The sequence below is a fragment of the Dipodomys merriami genome, unplaced genomic scaffold (assembly GCF_024711535.1).
Source record: "Dipodomys merriami isolate MVZ:Mamm:240054 unplaced genomic scaffold, mDipMer1.0.p SCAF_18, whole genome shotgun sequence".
NCBI classification, from domain to species: domain Eukaryota; kingdom Metazoa; phylum Chordata; class Mammalia; order Rodentia; family Heteromyidae; genus Dipodomys; species Dipodomys merriami.
Genome location: NW_027203159.1, coordinates 3,716,685 through 3,724,295, shown reverse-complemented (window position 1 = coordinate 3,724,295; position 7,611 = coordinate 3,716,685). Strand labels below are relative to the sequence as shown.

Sequence of the window (7,611 nt, the reverse complement as noted above, 5' to 3'; positions counted from 1 at the left end):
TATTTTTACAATAAAAAATTTAAAAAGAAACATCAGCACATTTATATAAATTTACTTTAAAAATCTCATGAGAAGATAAAATAGAAGTGGTTTCAGGAAAATAATATTTTAATAAATATTAGTAAAATTCTTTCTAGTACTGACAAAATTGCATACCTATTTAGTTAGATCCATGTTACTCGAGCCTATTTGAAACTTTTGCAAAGGATAAAACTACAATAGTAATATTTATGTGTACTTTGGCATGGAATTTGTGTCCTCCTTCATCTAACACATGTATATATGAAAAACAAAACTTCTCTAACTAAAAGAGTTAACTCAAGGATATAATCAGAAAATTCATCATGCAACCTGTATTGCAAGCTTGTATAAAAGCAAAGCCAGTCATACTGATTCTGTATTTATTTTAAATGCTGATTTTTTTCATAAATTAATTCCTTTAACCTACATTTTAAAAACATTTTGTTAAACGATGTATATCTTAGTAACTAATTTTGGATGCCTCATTAAATTTTGTTCTGAGGACAACGTCTCACTTCGTTTCCTAACCCATGAGATGATGCTGGGCTAAAAATCAAATGCTAATAACCACTATTTGTAATACACAAAGTCGCATAAGCATAGTACCAGTAAGCGTTGTTTAACCTTTTGATATCATGTTCTCATGACTGAGTATAGTTGTACCTAAATTTGTAAACAAAAAAAAAGTGTTTATATAGTTATCTGTCATCCATTACAGATTAAACCTCAGGATAAATCCTAAGGAAATAGTTAAGGTAAGAATTTATCTTTTCTGTATATAAAGTAAACAAAAATGCACATAGAGTAATTCATTGGTTTAAAGTCAACCTCTTTCTCCAAAACAGTCTCAGCATTCCCTTACAGTGTGTATTATTCTCAAGAAGGGATAGGGAATGTGAGAAAAAGAGGACTAACCAAGCATTTTCTTGAAATATGCATAATTTAGATTTATCTATTTTGCTATAGGCATTTTTGATAAAAAACATTTTGAAGAATTGATTTTGTGGTCAGGCATAACATATCCTACCTATTCAATAAATAGCCAAAACTATGTATTTATAGAGATGGTATTTTGAAGAATGCTTTGGAAATTTTTCTAATATAATAATTTGTATGAAAAGTTTCACATTGACAGTAATTAACTAGAATACTTTAATACTAACTGAACAAGATTGATTTCTAAATGAACAAAATAAATTTCTCCTTTTCCTTTATCAGTGAAATTACTGACGAAACAATGGAACTTAAGGTATGAATCTATAACAACCATAATGAAATTTTGTCTTTTTATTAGCAAATATTAATTTCACAAAATGTTTTATTGTGTTATACACATATGTTCATAGAGAGTAATCAAATGAAATTTACTGCTTTTGTTAATTTTATTATGTTATTTTTATACTTGCATTTTATATGTCATCATACTAACAAAATATTTGAACGTATTTCCTCCACACTATTTCTCTTCAACTCCACTTTCACTTGTTCCCAATCCTAATCAGTTCCATATTTTACACCTGGGTCATTCATTTTATTTTCTAGGACTAGAGTCCACATATGAGAAATCTAGTATTTGTTTTTCACAATCTGACTTATTGCTTTAATATGAAGGTTTCCAGTTCTATCTATTTTCTTGAAGATAATATGATTTCATTATTATGTGTGGCTAAATATTATATCATGGTGTATAAATATGATGTGTGTGTATATATATATATTACAATTTATTTCTTCAATCAGTGCTTAAGGAGCATGTAGATTAATTTTGTAGACATTTATAGGAGTTTTATGTGCGAGAAGGTAAGATGTAAATAATGATGTTTGGATAGAGAAACATGCTTTTTGGGCAGGAATTGTAGTACTTAAAACATCTCCTCAGCTCTTTCATCTATTTTAATAAGGCATTGTATGAAAAAAAATTAAACTTAAATTGCATTTGCAAAGGTGTCCTTTTTAGTATCGATATTATTTTTTATTAGAGTGTTACATTTAGTATATCATTTGAGTATGGGGATATTTGTGCGCAGGAATATGCATGCATGTTTTTATATATACTGACTCTAAAAAAGCTGGATGTATGTGAGAATGTGTGATCTAGGACTCAAATAAAAGTTTGAGACCTAAATTTGCTAAACTGATGTATATGTCCAGATTGTGGACTCTGATTTCAAGACCACATGCGTACATACATATACACATACATATACACATATATATATATGTAATTGCATGTGTGTATATATACATATATTTATAGATATTTATATATTTACATATTTGTATTTATATTATATTTATATATAAATATATATTATACTTATACATTTATATATATGTATGTATACATATATACATATATTTATTTTTGTCAGTCATGGAGCTTGAACTCTGGACTTGGATGCTGTGCCTGTGCTCTTCAGATCAAGTCAAACACTCTACCTTTTGAGCCATAGCACCACTTCCGGTTTTTTGGTTGTTTATGGGATATAAGAGTCTCACTGCTTGCACTGAACTGTGGTCCCCAGGTCTCAGCCTCCTGATTAGCTAGGATGACAGGCATGATCCGTGCCTGGGTATATATATATATATTTTTTCAAATGCAATATAGCTAGGATATTTTTAGTGGAACAAAGGGTACAGATACTATAATTCTTATCACTAAAGTACTTCACATTGTCAGGTATGATTACAAGAAGAGAAATACAAATAAATATATATTCATAGTGGCACAAAAAATATCTTAGGTGCCTGGCAAGAAAACACGTTTTTTCAGACTCTGAATTTTGAGTGAGAGATTCGCAACGTAAGCAACTGAAAAAGATATTGGACCCTAATCATAACTGCCAATTACATAACCCAGTCTTTTATGACAGATTTAGCAAGGCTTATCTTGGAGATTCTTGTAAGGGACATGATTAAAAAATTTATAGTTTAGTTGTGATTACAGAATTCTTGCATACCTGTCACTCAGACATTTACTCTATTTAACGCAGTTCTTTTTGGTCTAACACATGGCACAGGAAAATGGTTTTTGTTTGTGAAAACTTGGCTGTTACAACATAGACGTGGCCTTTTAATCCTCTTAAATTACTGACTGCATAGCGATGAGCTTCTCTTTATCATATTACAGGAATAAACTTGCTCTGATTCAAACTTGGACAGCAGCCAGCTTGTTCTCTCTCTTAGAGAACGATCTGCAAAGATTTCTTTACATGTCAATAAACCCTCATTTACTTGAAAAAGTCTGTCAGTGAGTCAAACCTAACTCCCGTAGTCAGGTGACTTTTTCTTCCATGTTTCCTTTACAGGAAAAATAATAACTGTTTAGCAATGCTCATACTTTTTAATGTGAAGTTTGGCTCCTATTTTCCATAATGTGAATCAAGCAGAAGAATCAGTTTAAGATGTGAAAAAGCCTTTGACGTTTTGTACCTTGAAAATTGTCCTGTGGATGAATTTTTGGAGAAACATTATTTTTCAAAAACAGAGGACTCATTTTTTATATTGTGCTGGTACTGGTTTTGGATTCCTGCACTGGAGCTCCATCTGGGCTTTAATTCTCAATGTTTTCACTTTAGCATCTGAGTTGCACCTCCACTTCTTTCTTTTACTACAAGTGGATAAAAGAATCTCTTCGAATTATCCACTTGGGATAGTTTCAAGCTGCAATTGTCAAATTTGAACCTACAGAGTGGATAGTTGTAAGCCACTGGTGCTCTACTAGATCTCACTTCCTAAGAATAAGGGGAGGGAGTATGGGAAAGCATGGGAAGGGGAGAAAAGGAGTAGGCAACAATGCTTAATAAGATATGTACTCGTTATCTTGCCCATGTAATTGTAACCCCTTGCTTGGTATTTTCACAATAAAAATTTGAAAAAAGTATAAATGATCACAAGAATAATTTAAAAAATACTTGTTCAACTATGTATGTGTTGGCTGATAAACCAAATCACTTGCTACTGGAAGAGAAAAATGGAGAAGATAGAGATCAATATTGAGGAGTGAGACACAAAGAGAGAATAAGGGAGGGAGGGTAAATAAGAAGAGGGGAGGGAATGAGAGGAGAGGAGGGGGGAGCTGAGTAGAATTGTCTAGTATTCGTTAAGTTATTGTTGGACAATCTGTGTGTTTGCATTTAGGTAGACAAAGCTTTATATTTTTGGTAATAGTAAATTGAGATATAAATACTAATTTACAGTAAAAACCTGTTAGTATGCTTCCTCCTGAACCAAGGAAGCCACAATTAGGTTACTGCTATGGAAAACGCAAGAATTATCAGTTTAAGTGATTCTGAGAAAGAATTATTGACATGTCAGGAATGCTTCCTTGTATGCATCTTGCTTGTTTCTTGCTCTGATCTTCCTCTCAACAAAAATAGCAGAAATAAAAGAGGAAGGAAATATCTGAATAATGATCATCTCTCTGTTTACCCTCTTCTCTTTGCCTTTGAAACAAAAAAGACAAAGGAGACTTAACCTGCACTAATAATAAAAATGGAGGCAAAAAAGTTCCATCTAATTTAAAATTTTTCATAATAATTACACTGCACTATGTTGTGGGTAGGTTCTAATGTAAATAATAGATGTGTTTATGTAGAGAATTTGAGCATCTAAAATATTAATATTCTTCTATTTCTAAAACAAATACCATACAGATTTTGAGTATCAAATACAGCTTCCTATTAGTAGAGAAGTTTTCCTTGAATCTCTTTTAAATACATATTTTTATTGTAAAGATACTGTACAGAGGAGTTACAGTTACATGAGTAAGGTAATGAGTATATTTCTTATTGAGCACTGCTACCCCTCCTTTGTTTTTCCCCTACCATCCCTTCCCTTCTCACCTCACCAACTCCTTCTTCCACCCCTACCCCACATAGTGTCTTGTACATCTCATTTTCATAATGGGTCAAACTTTATCCTTTCTTTTATGTTAAATGTAGAAATGCTGGCTTGGTTCTTGCTAATTCTACTTGTATAGACACCCCTAAAGTCACTTGCCAAGTCTCTAGGCCCATAAGTGGAATGCACATCATTTTTGTCAGTTGGTATAATTGTGTTCCACACATTTATTGACACATTACAAATCACTCTCAAACTTTAATGCATTAAAAGTAATTTATTTCTTTTTTTGCTTCTCCAACAGCCAGCATCAATTTCTAAACAGATGAGTGAATCTTCAGAAGACTGGACCTTAGGTCAACATTTAACCAACCCTTGTGAAAAATTCTATGTAAGAAATGCTGACTGAGGTTTTGCTAATTTCCTGGCCAATAAAAGAAGAAGAATAGAAATTACTTTTAATTCATTAAAGTTTGAAATACTGTGGTAAAGAATAATGTTATAAGGCTTTTAATGACATTCTTATTTTGAATATGTGTATGCACAAGTGTTGGCACACTCAGAGTTTGAACTCAGTGCTTCAAGGTCTTGCTAGGCCTTTTCTTTCTAGATTGGTGAGCTACATCTCCATTCCTGCCTCTTTGCTAGTTCATTAACTTTTTTGAAAAATAATCTCATGATTTTATTTTTGCTCTGATTAGCTTCCAACAGTTATCCAAAGATCTCAGCCTCCTGAGTACACATCCTGACTAGACAAGATGATAGGTGTTATCAACCAGCATAAGGCTTCCAGAATAATTTTAAAAGTAGAAGAAAATTTACTTCACCAGGTCATGTTTAGTGATCTCCTACATTGAAAGCATTTTGGAGTTATTATGTGTGATTTTTTTTCATTTTTGGATTCTTACAAGACAGTAAGTGATGCTATTTAAAAATTTTATTACTTTTTAAAAAGAAATTGGAACTCTGGATCAGAAGACATTTGGCTCTCTTTATGCCACGATTATAAGCTCAGCTCTGAGCATGATAACCCAATGTCACCAACACAGTCTGTGTTGAAGAAAAATGTGACAAAAAACAATGACCATGGGCAATAATTGCTATGGTATTATTTCTTTAACAATATGAATATTGAATTGAAAGTGCAAAAGAATGGAAAGATTTGACCTACCTTTTTGTATTGCTGAAAGACTTTTGGAAACTATAACTCACTTCCTTCCTCACTGTATGTCTTTGGGCCATGCACTTAATGTCATTAATTACAATTTTTCCCAACACTAAATTGATAATAACATTAGCATTATAGCAAATGTTATCTTAAGAATTAAAAGAAATACAACTTGTGAAATACCTAACAGAAAGCGTGGCTAAAGTTCTCTTATAAACTTCTCTTAATGAGCTTAAAATTTAGCCAGCAGTTTTTCTTAATACTAAATAGAATGTGATGTGTATTACAGAAACCATTACATGTAGTGAGCAACCAGAAGTAACGTTAGCTATTGACTATGTTCTGCTTTCAAAAAAGCGAGGTGGAAAACTTCTCATGCTTTAAATCGACATGGTTTTCTTATGTCTTGATAGTATAAATGTATCAGGGACACAGTAATGGAGGAATGTTGTAGACTGAGGTGAAGTCCATATGAAAATGTGCAAAACTCATAAAACATAAAAGCATATAAGCAATGTATTGTGTTTTTCCTTCTTTAAATAACATGGCAAAGACAGGGAAGACTTAGAAGAATGAATTCTCTTTTTGATAGCTTGTCATAAGTCCTTAGAAGGATGAACTCTTTCCTCATTCTTATAGAGTCATTATCAGATGAGAGGAACTGTATATTTTTGTTTGCTTCCTTCCATTTATTCTTCAGTTTGAAATCTGAACTACATGAGACTGAAAGAAACCAAGGACAAACAGGCTTTAGAAAAAGCTATGAACCTAAAATAAATAAAATACATATAGCTTGGTAAAAGGTCTAACTAAAATGATTTATATAGTATCAAGCTTAAATAATGATTTAAGCAATATCCTGTTATAGAAAATTGAAAAATGTTAGGAGGTAACTATTTTTTTCCTTTCTAGTACATTAATTTCTAGTACATTAATTACTGATTTTCAATAGACTAAAGACGAGCTTAATAAAAACGATGAAAAATGGACAAAAGTTTTCAATATACATATTTTCCAAGAAGTCCTGAAAATGGCCAGTGTGTTTATAAACTTGTGTTTAATATCACTTCAATACTAGCTTAAAGATTTGTGAACAGAAGTTATTAGAGAAGTGTAATTCAAAATTACTATGATACTACTGCATAACACCAAAAAATCAAAGGAACTAAGTGTGGTGGATAAGACTTGTAATTCCAAGCATTTAGAAGGTTGAAGTAAGAAGAGTTTGAGTCTAAATCCAATCTGAGATATCGTACATAGTAAAATCCTGCCCCTTAAAATTCAAAAGGTGATAATATTGGTGGGACTGTGGAGAAAAGGAAATTTTCTACACTCTTGGTCAAAATACAGGTTAGTATTATCGCCATAGAAAGTAGTATGCAGTTTTCTAAAGAAATGAAAAATTGCAATATCCTTTCATCCACTAATCAATTGGCTATTTCTCCCTGGGTACCTTGTAACTGTGGTTCATTGTTATTCACATTATTAAAAAAACAGCCAAGATATAAAAAGTTAAGTGTTCAATTACACACTAATAAGCATCTGTGGTATATGCACAAATTTATTTTTCAGTTTCATCC

At 31.8% G+C, this 7,611-nt stretch overlaps 1 long non-coding RNA gene across 1 annotated transcript; it reads left to right on the top strand.

The window, feature by feature from the left end:
* The first annotated feature begins 739 nt into the window (after positions 1–739).
* LOC138829946 (uncharacterized) lies at positions 740–5,207 on the top strand. Its single transcript, XR_011372806.1, has 3 exons — positions 740–776; positions 1,240–1,270; positions 5,168–5,207. It is a non-coding gene; the product is annotated as an uncharacterized lncRNA (long non-coding RNA).
* Positions 5,208–7,611: the final 2,404 nt, after the last annotated feature.